General features: G+C 38.6%; 1 long non-coding RNA gene across 1 annotated transcript in view; it reads left to right on the forward strand.

The window, feature by feature from the left end:
• Nucleotides 1-13,385, forward strand: part of LOC102167126 (uncharacterized) — a 43,741-nt gene that overhangs the window by 1,053 nt on the left and 29,303 nt on the right. The gene's annotated exons all lie outside the window — the stretch shown is intronic.

The following is a 13,385-nucleotide window of genomic DNA, read 5'->3' on the forward strand; positions in this document are numbered from 1 at the left end:
TTTACCTGTTCGTCTCTCCTACTAATCTTGAAGGCCGGGGTTTCATTTAACGCTATTCCTAAGGCCTAGTACAATGTCTGATGCATAGGTGCTCAATAAATATTGCTGTATTGAATGGAATCTTGCTATGGAAACTCACAAAGTACTGAGCTAAACTGCAAATCTCATAAAATAGCCTGAAAGTGTCCAACAGGGGAAGGGGGAAGATATATATAGAAGGGAAAGAACACAGCAGGATAGAAGAAAGACTTCTTGAAGGAGATGGCATTTATGTTAGGCCTAGAAGTTTGAACTAAATTTAGATAAGTAAAGAATGTGTTGACTTAAAAAAAAAAAATGCACAACCTAAAAGTTAAGTTTTGTTTGGGGCAAAATCGGGGCTTAAGCCCAGGAGGAAACATCTGAAGTAACCCAGAAAAAAACATTCTGCAGCGGGAGTGGGGGGGAATAAGGATATAGAGGAAGTTTTTTATTGTCATTGGGGTTTGGGGTTTTTTTTTGTTGTTGTTGTTTTTTGAACAAAGGGCAGGTAGTAGGAACAAAAGATTACGGAAAACTAGGTATCTCAAGTTACAGAATTAAGCCCTTTTCTTTGGGAAGACCCAGAGGTCTGGCCTCACTAAAATCATTCCTTTGATATGCACTTTAGCTATCTGGGCCAGTATCCCGTGTTTTCACAGCCTGAATTTCCTCACACTTTGCTGTTAGGAGTGGCTGTAGTCTGATGGCTGCAAAATGACAGGTATTCTTTCTTTCCTGAGTTCCCTCAGGGCTCAGCAGCTTAACCTTGGAGGTGGCTGCATTCACACAGCTCTAATAAATATAGCCTCAGAGAGGAAAGGGGAAATACCAGGATATAACTGGTGATAAAGGTAAAGGGGGAGGTGCATGCAGTCATGCATACAGTTTACAAAAATTTGCTACTGGCCTCATGAAGGTTACTACTAGTCATTAGAAGCAGACATCACCATGAAGGATTTCAGTGTTTTGCTTGATATGAGGAGATGCAAGAATTGGGCACATAAAATCTTTTCCTAAAAACGTTTGACTGTCTGAAGATCTGTTCTTCTGGTTTTCCCAGAGCGCAGAGTGCCTCACTTCTGGTCTCTGCCCTGAGCTCCACTCCACTGCTGGTTGGCAGCTGCAGTGGCTCATGATTTAATGCATGTAGAGGTAGACAGCAAGTGCCAAACTCCAGTTCACAGTGGTATAATGGAATAAAGCTAAAAATTAATATCTCCTCCCCCCAAAAAAGTAGAAAACTTTAAATTTTAAGGTACTTTTATAAATCACATTTGAGTGTAAAAGGACACTAATATTGCAATTACATAATTACATACAATAATGTAATGACAGGGAAAAAACTATATATTAAAATTGTAAGATATAGACTAAGCTATAGGGAAAAATTATTTTATTATTAGATAAAAACAAAAATAAGAAAAACATTTATTTGAATATTTTTACAAGTGATCAAAATTATTTGAAGTTAGGAAGAACTAAAGATAAAACAACTTTTACTAAAGATAAAAGAACAACAACAAAGGAATTAGAAAACAGGTTTTAAAAAGAAAATTGTTTAATAAATTGGTATAATATTCTCATACTGTAGTAATAAACTGGTTTTTGGCAGTACCAATAAAAATGGCAGAGTTAAGGAAGTGTAACAAGAAAGGGAATATTGCCACTAATAAGGGTAGTAGTTTAAGAGAGATTTAAAAATTATTAAAATATTTTATACAGCTCTATATTTTCAACAAATATTAATACCAAAATGAAATAGTCACTTTTCAAGGAAAACGGAGATAAAGACTCAAAGAAGGTAGAAAACTGAATTAGGTTAATAACTGTAGACAGGACTTTAAAAAATGATGCCAGAGTTCTGCATCACAAAATAAAAAGGCATTCAGCTGACTCAGACTTAGGAGTGAGTTTTAAAAATCTTTTTTTTTTTTTTTTGTCTTTTGTAGCACCGCACCCGTGGCATATGGAGGTTCCCAGGCTAGGGGTCGAATCAGAGCTGTTGCTGCTGGCCACAGCCACAGCCACAGCAATGCCAGATCCGAGTCGTGTCTTCGACCTACACCACAGCTCATGGCAACGCTGGATCCTTAAGCCACTGAGCGAGGCCAGGGATCAAACCTGAAACCTCATAGTTCCTAGTCTGATTTGTTTTCTGCGCCACAACGGGAACTCTGAGTTTTAAAAATTCTTGAAGAGCTAATTCTTGTGCTTTAAACTCAAAGCATGATGGAGACCTTCTTAGCTTAATTTTTGAAGCTAGCACAATCCTTAGCATCCTAAAAAGCATTTAAAATTACTGAATTCATGCTCTGTGATGAGAGGGTATGCATGTTGCTCACTATTGTTATGTGCCCACCTCATATTTGATACACATTAGTGAATGTATGTGCAAAAGTCCTAGACAGTGGCAAAATCGATTTGGTATTGTCTGAAGGAACATTTCATTAAAACCAAATTTGGTGAACCAAACCAAATATACTTTATTTTAAAAATTAAAGATACGGAGTTCTCTTGCGTAGGGAGTTCTCTTGTATAGAGAGAACTATACAAGAGTTCAGCGCTGTCACTGCAGGGGCCTGGACCACTGCTGTGGCACAGGTTCAGTCCCTGGCCCAGGAACTTCCACATGCCACACGGAGAAGCCAAAAATAAATAAATAAATAAAAATGTAAAGATAGTTCAAAACAATCCTGTATTAATTAATCTTAATTAATGATACTAATTATGATTAATATCATAATTCTAGGTCAAGGTGATAGTCTCAAATGTCCAAAATGGCACTGGAAAATACTCAACACCCATTCCTGATAAATATACACATTAATTAACGAAGTATAAAAGGTACTTTTTTAAAAACATGGTGCCTATTGTACCTAATAAAATGTTAGTGTTTCTCACACCTGGTCTTGAGACACCAGAATTTTGTGGAATGTTTACAGTCATTTGTGAAGAATGGATTTTTTGAGCAAATAATATGGGAAAATAGAATATGGTAATGAGAATGTAAGTCTAGAACCAGAGCCAAAAGTACATAAAACTTCAGGTTTAAGAAAATAGTGGCATTAATATTTGTTTAGTCTTCCTCCTGAAACCTTAATAAAGCAATAATGAAGAAATTAAGTTCTAATACTGAAGTGACCTGGAAATGTATTATCAGCAGACAAGTTATTTCAAAAAATATCTGAAAGAGCAAAAGAGATATGGAAGCCTGTTAACAAAATAATGCCATCAGAATGGCATCTCTGTAGGAGGTGATTTTGTAAGAGGTGACTAAAAGTTCAGAGAGAGTTCATCTCCTTGGCAGAGTCCCAGAGAGATCCTAGGATTAGTGTTACGCTGTAGAGGGTAAAAATGAGAAGCCGGCTAAATAAAAAATGTCAATTTGAAAGCTCTTTAGGGAGTTCTCTTGTGGCATAGTGGGTTAAGGGTCCAGCATTGTATCTGCAGAGCCTCAGGTCACTCCTGTGGCGTAGGTTAGATCCCTGGCCTGGGAACTTCCACCTGCTGCATCATGACCAAAAATAATAAAAATAAATAACGAGAGCAAGAGTTCCCAATATGGCACAGTGGGTTAAGAATCCAACTGCAGTGGCTTAAGTCACTACAGACATTCAGATTTCATCCCCATCCCAGCACAGAGGGTTAAAGGATCCAGCATTCCCACAGTTGTGGCTCAGATTCAATCCATGGCCCAGAAAATTTCATATGCTGCAGGGCAGGGAAAGAAAATTTAAAAAATATATAAAATAATAAAAGCTCTTTAGGAAACCACTGCACTTCAGTTTCTCCAGATTCCCCTCCTCATTTTCCCTCTCTTCACCTCTATCTAGAACCCCACTCTTAAAAATGAATGAGAAATCAAACACCGTCAGAGACATGAAGAAAATCAAAGGCATGAAAGATAAAACTAAGGAAAACAAAGCTATCTTGGAAGACTGAGATTAGGAACCAAAAGAAATTCATAATAAATTAATTATATTAAGCTTTCAAAGAAGCAGTCAAGAAAATACTGTATTGGAGTTCCCGTTGTGGCTCAGTGGTTAGCAAATCCAACTGGGAACCATGAGATTCCGGGTTCGATCCCTGGCTTTGCTCAGTGGGTTAAGGATACGGCGTTGCCCTGAGCTGTGGTGTATAGGTTGCAGATGCGGCTTGGATCCGGCATTGCTGTGGCTGTGGCGTAGGCTGGTGGCTACAGCTCCGATTCGACCCCTAGCCTGGGAACCTCCATATGTCGTGGGAGCGGCCCAAGAAATGGAAAAAAGACAAAAAAAAAAAAATACTGTATTGGAGAATAGGATATTTTGAAAAAGGAATATTATGGCGTTCCCATTATGGCTAAGCAGCTTAAGAACCCAGGTAGTATCCGTGAGGCTGTGGGTTCGATCCCTGGCCTCCTTCAATGGGTTAAAGACCTGGCATTGCTGCAAGCTGTAGTGTAGGTAGCAGATGCAGCTCAGATATGGCATTGCTGTGGCTATGGTTTAGGCTTCCAATTTGACCCCACCCCAGGAACTTCCATATGCCACAGGTGTAGCCATAAAAAGAAAAAAACAAATTTTTTTAATACGATGGTGAGTTGATTTAATTGAAATATTTCAGAACATAGAGACAAAAACAAGGAAAATTTGAAAAACAAAATGGAGGTCCATCATATGACTAATAGGAATTCTAGAAAGTAAAAGCAACAAATGAAGGAGAGGCAGAAAACTATCAAAGTAATAAATAATTGAAGAAAAATTTCAAGGAACTGAAGAGAAGCATGTCTCCAGATTGACAGATATTCCTAGTGCTAAGAAAAATAAATGGTTAAAAAAAAAAACATACATACCCACATCAAGAAGACATTTCAGAACATCAGAAAGAAAAGAAAAAGGCCTAAAAGCTTTCAGAGACAAGAATCTGATCTAGAAAAGAAAACCAATTGGGGAGTTCCCTTGTGGCACAGCAGGTTAATGATCCCTCATTGTCACAGAAGAAGAATTATTTTTTTAAATGTAATTTCTGTTGTTTGACACTTTTTTTTTTTTTTGGTCTTTTTGCTATTTCTTTGGGCCACTCCCGAGGCATATGGAGGTTCCCAGGCTAGGGGTCGAATTGGAGCCACAGCCCCCGGCCTACGCCTGAGCCACAGCAACGCGGGATCCGAGCCCCGAGCCGCGTCTGCAACCTGCACCACAGCTCACGGCAACGCCAGATCCTTAACCCACTGAGCAAGGGCAGGGACCGAACCTGCAACCTCATGGTTCCTAGTCGGATTCATTAGCCACTGCGCCACGACAGAAACTCCAGAAGAAGAATTATAATACTTGAATTAGCATTCGATTTCTTATTAGAGACATTAGATAAACAATACTTTCAAAATTGTAAGGGGAAATTATTTTGAACTTAGGATTCTATTCCCTGTCAAGACAAAAATCAAGTGTGAGAACATAAGGATTTCAGAAAATTCAATCATCATATATGCTTTTTGAGAGGTGTACTTCTGAAAAATGAGTAAAATAAAAATATAAAAGACAAGAATTATAATCTAGTGTTTTGAGGGAGAATGACTCACCAAAGCTGTCCATGCCCTAATTACTGAAACTTGTGAATATGTATATTCACATGTATGTTACATGACAAAAGGAAATTTGTGGGTGTAATTAAGGTTACCAACCTTAAAATAGGGAGATTATCCAGTAGGCTCAATCTAATCATATCAGCCCTAAAAAGCAGGGAACTTGCTCCATATTTTGTTTTTTGTTTGTCTGTTTGTTTTGGCATCACCTGCAGCATATGGAAGTTCCCAGGCCACAGTAGTGGCCCAGGCCACTGCAGTGACAATGCAGGATCCTTAACCTGCTACACCACAAGGGAACTCCAGGGAACTTGCCTGAGGCAGAAGAGGTCAGAGAGATGTGGAGAATGAGGACACAATCCACCATTGCTCACGTTAAAATGAAGAAGTCAAGGAATATGGGCAGCTTCTAGAAGTTGAGACAGTCCCCAGCCAACAAGCAGCAAGGACATAGGGACCTCAGTCCTACAAAAGCATGGGACTGACAGGAACCTGATAAACCTTGGAAGTAGATTCATCCTCAGAGCCTCCAGAAGGGAGCATATCACCACTGCAACCATGATTTAGTCCTTGTGAGATCCTAAGCAGATGTCTCACTGTACCTAGACTGCTGACCTATAAAATTTAGACATAATGAGCAAGTGTTTAAGCCATTCAATTTGTAGTAATCTGTTATGATAGGAAGAGAAAACTAATACATTTTATAATTCAATGAAAAGAGAACAAGTGAGGAGTTCTTATTGTGACTCAGTGGGTTAAAGATCCAGCATTGCCACAAGCTGTTGTGTAGGCTTCAGCTGCAGCTCCAATTCGACCCCTAGCTCAAAAAAGAACCCCTGGAACTGATACCATCAACATAGAAAAATATAAATTTCTACCATCTTTCCCTAAACACCAGTTTTTAACAATCACCCGTGGACAAGAGGGATTTTGTGGAAGTACCAGGAGAAGTCCCAGCACACCAGTGGAGAAAAAAAAAAAAAAAAATGGAGGTGGGACACATTGAAGAGGTTAAGAGGAACAGTTTCACCTTTCCCACATCACCCCTCCCTGTGGACAGTACACTTCAATGTTAAGAGAGATCTTCTCAGCCTGTGATTTCTCCTATAAGAAAAGTAAGAAAGTGTGAGCAAGCACCTGGCTTTCTAGCCCTGACCCAGGAACTTCCATATGCCACAGGTGAAAATATAAAAAAAGAAAAGAAAAAAAAAATGGAGTTCCCTCTGTGGTGCAATGGGTTCCACAGCATTTTGGGAGCGCTGGGACGCAGGTCTGATCCCCCACCCCGGCACAGTGGGTTAAGGATCTGGTATTGCCTCCCTTGCAGCTTAGGTAGCAACTGCAGCTCAGATCTGATCACTGACCGAGGAACTCCAAATGCTTTGGGGTGGCCAAAAAAGAAAAGAGAAAAGGTGAGACGCAAAAGGCTTAGAAAGCAATTAGTTAAAGTAAATAGATGGACACCTAGAATGATTTCAAGAAAAACTGAATGGATTATAAGCCATAGATAGGGGGGAAAAATATATATATACATATATAATAAAGACAAGTATAATAAAACCAATAAAGACCCCAAAATATAAAGATTAAAAAATTAAAAGGCAATTAATGAAGTAGGAAAAATATTTTCAAAATATGTGAAGGACAAGGGAGTATTATTTTTCATTAATATAACTGAAACCTGTTTATTATACAATCTCACCTTGACCTGTTCCAAACCAGAAAGAAGTTTATTGTCTTGTTCTCCATTTATTGATTTCAAGTATATTATACCCAGTCTCTCTTCTTATTGCTTTACATCTAGGGTATATCTTGATTATAAGCCCCATTCCTATAATTATGATTTCCCTTCTGGTATTAAAAGGTCCGGTCTAGTCTAGGGCAAAACTACATCTAGTTCATTGCTCCTTCCTAATAGATAAGTTGTAACAATTGAGTAGCTATATGGAAAAAAGTTAAAGGTGGGTTCATACCACATACTTAATACTAGGATAAAGTTAAATGGGTGAATAATTTAATTAAAAAACGAAGTCTAAAAAGTACTACAAGAGAGAAAGTGCTTTTATAATATTAAGAATGATGGAGTCCTGCCTAAATATGACGCAAACGTCAGCTGCTGTATAAATGCGTTATGGACTGAACTGGGTCTCCCCAAAATTCATATATTGAAGCCCTATCCCCAAATGTATCTACATTTCATGGTAGGTTCTTTAAAGTGTTAATTAAGGTTAAATGAGGGCACAAGAGTGGAGCCCTAATCCAACAGGACTGATGTCCTTATAAGAGGAAGAAAAACAACAGAGGACACAGTGAGGAGGCAGTCATTTGCAAGCCAGGAGAGAGGCCCCCAGAGAAATCAACCCTGCTAGCACCATAATCTTAAACTTCCAGTCTTCAGAACTGGGAGAAAATAAATTCCTGTTATTTAAGCCACCTAGTCTGTTGTAATTTGTTATGGCAGCCCTAGAAAACTATAATATAATAAGCAAAGATTGACAGATTCTATTATATGATAATGAAACATTTCTGTATGGCAAAAACTCCATTAAGTAAAATAAACAACCAAACATTAAAAGTATGGCATGTGAGGTAAGATAACTGCATAAAAAGATTAGTTTGTGATGGAGAACTATGTTTCCATATATTTACTTAGTAACACCACATAGATGACTTTCTGGTCCCAAGGGGAAAATAATTTTATCACAGGATGTCACCAGTCTAATCTAATGGTCTACATTAGCTTCACCAATTAGAGTATCACCAGATATCAGATATCTGCTAATATAATTCAATATGAAGTACCCAACCCAACCTCTTTCATCTTTTAGCCAATAATACTTAACTTGAATTTAATTAAACTGCAATGTCTAATTTTCCATTTATAGGAAATATAGTAAATAGAGAAACCTCTTTAAAAAAAAAAAAAAAAAAAAAGGTGCTATGAGGAAACCAATCAGACCAGCCCAGAAAGTAAAACATTCTATAAGACAGCTGGTGATTCTCTTCAACAAGTCAATGCTTGAAAAAAAGGGACCAACCTAGATGAAAGGATCTTAAAAGATATCACAACCAGATAGAACATTTTGTCCTGAATTAGATACTGGTTTGGACAAAGCAGCTATAAAAGACATTATGTAGATAACTGAGGAAATTTGAATATGGAGAAGGAATTAGATTTTATAAACAAATTATTTTGTCAGGCATTCTAATAATATTCTGTGCAACTATAAAAATGTTCCCTTTTTTAGAGATGCAAACTAAAGTGTTTAGAGGTGAAATGTTCAAAATGTTTGTAACTTTTTTTTTCACAGCCACACTCAGGGCATATGGAAGTTCCTGGGCCAGGCATTGAATCCAAGCTGCAGCTTCGCCCAACCTCAGTAATGCCGTATCCTTTAAACCACTGCACTGGGCCAGAAATCAAACCTGCATCTCTGCAGTGACCTGAGCCACTGCAATTGGATTCTTAACTACTGTACCACAGGGGGAGCTCTGTTTGTAGCTTGCTTTAAAATAGCATACATCGAGTTCCCGTCGTGGTGCAGTGGTTAACAAATCCGACTAGGAACCATGAGGTTGTGGGTTCGGTCCCTGCCCTTGCTTAGTGGGTTAACGATCCGGCGTTGCCGTGAGCTGTGGTGTAGGTTGCAGACGCGGCTTGGATCCTGCGTGGCTGCAGCTCCAATTCGACCCCTAGCCTGGGAACCTCCATGTGCCATGGGAGTGGCCCAAGAAATAGCAAAAAAAAAAAAAAAGACAAAATAGAATAAGATAAAAAAAAATAATAAAATAAAATAAAATAGCATACATAAAACACTTTAAAAAATTTTTAAGTTCCATGGTAAATTCTATGAAGAAAATAAGACAGGAGAGTGAGATAAGAGGTGAGCTGAAGGTTCAGAGGTCAAGCACTATAGATTTAAGAAGGTCTCTGAGAAAGTGATTTTCAACTTGAGATACTAAATGGATTGCCAGCTATGTCACCTTAGGTCTTCTAAAATCCAAAAGAGAAGATAGGATCAATTGTGACATCTATGAAGGGTAAAAGATGACAAGAAGAAGGCAATACCGTCTTCAAACTACAGTCTAGTTGTGACACCTGGGCAAAGAGACCAGGAAGGAAGGTTAGGTAGGAAAGTAAAATGCAGTTGTGAGAAAATCTTAGGCCAATGAGGAGCCACAAAACAAGAATTGCCCTTTCCAGGAGTCCTGTGTTAGGCAGGAGTAGCTTAACACTAGCTCTAGCATCCCTGCTATGCTCGTTGGCAGGTGCAGCTCAGGGTAAGTGTGGCCTCAGTGTTGGGGGGTCTGAAGATATGGCAGCAGGAAGGTGTTAACTGTACTCCTCACAGTAGGTTCTTTTAAAGGGAGATCTGACCAGGATGCCTTCATTACTGTCGCACAAGCCTTGTAAACGTCTGGAGGGAGAATATATCAAAAAGAGGAAATAGCAAAGGCCCTAAGATATGACAAGGTTGGAATTTGCAAGATAAAAAAGGATTCAATAAGTTTGAAGCATAATGAGAGTGTCAAAGTGGTACAAGAGGGCAGGTTGATAAACAGAGTCCTAATCACATAGAACTAACTGTGATGAGGGGATGAATTTTACTTCAGGTGCAATGAAAACCCATCGGCATGTTTTAAGCAATGAATTATTATGATCTGATTTAGGTGTTAGAGACAGACTTCCTGAAACAATCTATATTTACAGCATCCATTTCCTCATATCTCATTTTCTTCCAACCCACAGCAAATCTGACTTACATCCTTACCTCTCTACTGGAAGAGCTTTTACTAAGTCACCAAAGACTTCTTAAACGCTAAGTTCAATTGCTTCTTTTCAATTCCCGTCCTTGTTGTCCCCTGGGTCGAGTGTGTACATTGACCACTCACTCCTTAAAACTGCTCTCATGGCTGCTTTTTACTGCTCCTTCGTTGTTTTCTTTGATGGCTTTTCTTCACTCACTCCCTAAATGTTTATTTTTTACAGAATTATATCCTTAATATTTCCATGCTATCTCTAGGCCCTCTCATCTCCTAAATGCCAGCAATCACCTAACATACAAATAAATTCTCAATTTTTTTTCTCTAGTCCTGTACACTCAGTCTTCAAACCTAGATTTCCGTTTGTGTGTTATGCTTGTCCACCTTAACGGAAAAGAATAAACCAAAACAAAAATCATTTTCTCCTAAAAACCTTATGTATTCGTTACCTTGCATAATGGCATCACCAGTCACCCCGTTCACATAACTCATTGGAATAACATTTAACTCCTGACTTTTGTTAAAGTATAATTTTCAAAATTTAAAGATATGACTCTTGTACAAATGTAAAATGGTATGTCTCCAAGATATATTTAACTCTTTAATCAAGAAACCAATAGGATAATAAAGCTGGTTTACAAGAAAATTAGAGAAACTGAGTGTACACAGACGGTCACAAAAGGTGTGTTAAAATAAATATGCTAATTTAATTTACTATGTCCTTCAGGTTAATGTTTTTACAGGTCAAAATAAACTGCAGCTGGAGTTCTCATAGGGGCTTTGGATGCAATTTTTGTAGAATTAAGGAAAATAGATTGTAGAGGATTAAAGAATGATGAAGCAGTGAGGATTAATTTCACTTTGAAGAAATTTGTCAGAATTCCCATTGTGGCTCAGTGGGTTAAGAACCCAACATGGTGTCCATGAGGATGCAGGTTCAATCTCTACCCCAGCTCAGTGGGTTAAGGATACAGCGTTGTTGCAAGCTGTAGCGTAGCTTGCAGATGCGGCTTGGATCTGGTGTTGCTGTGGCTGTGGTGTGGGCCTGCAGCTGCAGCTCCAATTTGACCCCTAGCCTGAGAACTTCCATATGCCACAGTGGCCCTAAAAAGAAAAGAAAGGAAGGAAGGAACGAAGGAAGGAACGAAGGAAGGAAGGGAAGAAAGAGAAAGGGAAAAAGGTAGGCAGAAAGAAAGAAATTTGGCTCTGAAGAGGAGGAGAAAACTAAGGAATTAATAAAGATACCAAGAAGTCAAAGAAAGTTTTAAAAATTTCTTTAGAATTGGGAATACTTTACTAGTGAAGAAGCCAGATGAGAGGTACAGGTCACAAAGATAGGACTGAGGGATGAGAAGAGAATGTTAATAAGGCATGGTGTCTTGGAGTCAAAAGTAGAGGATTATCTAAATAAAGAGAAGGAAGATAGAGCAAAAATAAAAATAAAAAGGTAGGGTGAAGATATTCAGATTGTGAGGTGGAAGTAACTTAAGGACTTTCACTATATCTGTTCTTCACCTCCATTTTTTTTGTTTGTTTTCTCCTTTTTAGGGCCGTGCTCAATCTTCTTAGTAAAATAGGAAGTCAGGACAACTAAAAGTCAAGAGGTGGGGTGAAAAGATGACTGGAGGTAGAGTAGAGGTTTGATGAAGTCAGTTAGCAATTTCATTACCTGTGAAGGGCTAGTTATTTGAGTTTCTTCATCCCTACGATGGGAATTACATTTCACAGGGTTGCTATGAAAATATTAATACATATGAAGTATCCATATAGACAATCAATAGATGTTAGTTCCCCTTTAAAAAGGACCAGAGTTGCTGAAAATTATTTTCCATGAATAGTTTGAAAAACAAATCGAGGAGTTCCCGTCGTGGCGCAGTGGTTAACGAATCCGACTAGGAACCATGAGGTTGCGGGTTCGGTCCCTGCCCTTGCTCAGTGGGTTAATGATCCGGCGTTGCCGTGAGCTGTGGTGTAGGTTGCAGACGCGGCTCGGATCCCGCGTTGCTGTGGCTCTGGCGTAGGCTGGTGGCTACAGCTCCGATTCAACCCCTAGCCTGGGAACCTCCATATGCCGTGGGAGCGGCCCAAGAAATAGCAACAACAACAACAACAAAAAGACAAAAGACAAAAAAAAATAATAATAATAAAATAAACTATGATTTAAAAAAAAAAAAAACAAATCGAATAATCTGGAGTCAGGATAAAAGACCTAGTGGAGGAAAAGGGACGTGGTCCCCAGCACTTCTTTAAAATTTGTGAGGGCTAGTGCAGATGAGACTCCAAATACCTTTTTATAAATATCTTAAAGTTATAAATCAAGCCGACAAGCTGTTAAATAAAGTATGTTCTATCCTCCTACTTTGACAAATATAGCTTCTTAATGACCTGAAGTCCAGGATCAAAGTTAGAATTCCGATTCCTTAGCATTTCATACTGAATCCTGGTAATGTGGAAAGATCAGACCAACTCAACTTTTTCTTCCTTCTTCCAACTCCACCTCACACTGTGAAGGGGTGCTATTTTACCTGTGAACTTTTAACACGTTTACCCTTATGTACATGCGAGATACCCAGGGGAAAATGAGTGATTCCAAAAAGTGGCTTAGAAGTCCAGCTTACATAGCATCTTCAACAAAGAACAATAGCTTTGTAGAGAAATAATAGGATAAAGAAAAACAATTTTAAATTTTCAAGGCTAGCAAACTGGGAAAGTGACTATATGGGAGGAAACTAATGAAAGAAAGTTTATTTGCAGATTCCTCTGGTGCTGTCTCTGGACTAATAAGGGTCTATCTCCAGGAAAGGGAGAATTTGTATCCTTCTAAGGGGGAGGTTAGAGAGACCTTTTCCTGCATTTACTGTTTCTTTGTTGCCTTCAGTTCAAAATATGTTTTTTTGTTAGAGGCACATTTTAAGGTAGCATATTCTGCTATTCCTCAGATGGGTATATCTTCTTAGGCTCCTGAGACTCCTCACTTCATGTGAAATACAGCTGAAGAAAGGCCAGAGTGGGTTCCAAAGTGTAGGGCCCTGAGCGA

Source organism: Sus scrofa, chromosome 2, assembly GCF_054392235.1.
Source record: "Sus scrofa isolate SSC_HxYL_T2T_F1_AM1 chromosome 2, Sscrofa_HxYL_maternal_Yorkshire_Landrace_v2.0, whole genome shotgun sequence".
Taxonomy (NCBI): domain Eukaryota; kingdom Metazoa; phylum Chordata; class Mammalia; order Artiodactyla; family Suidae; genus Sus; species Sus scrofa.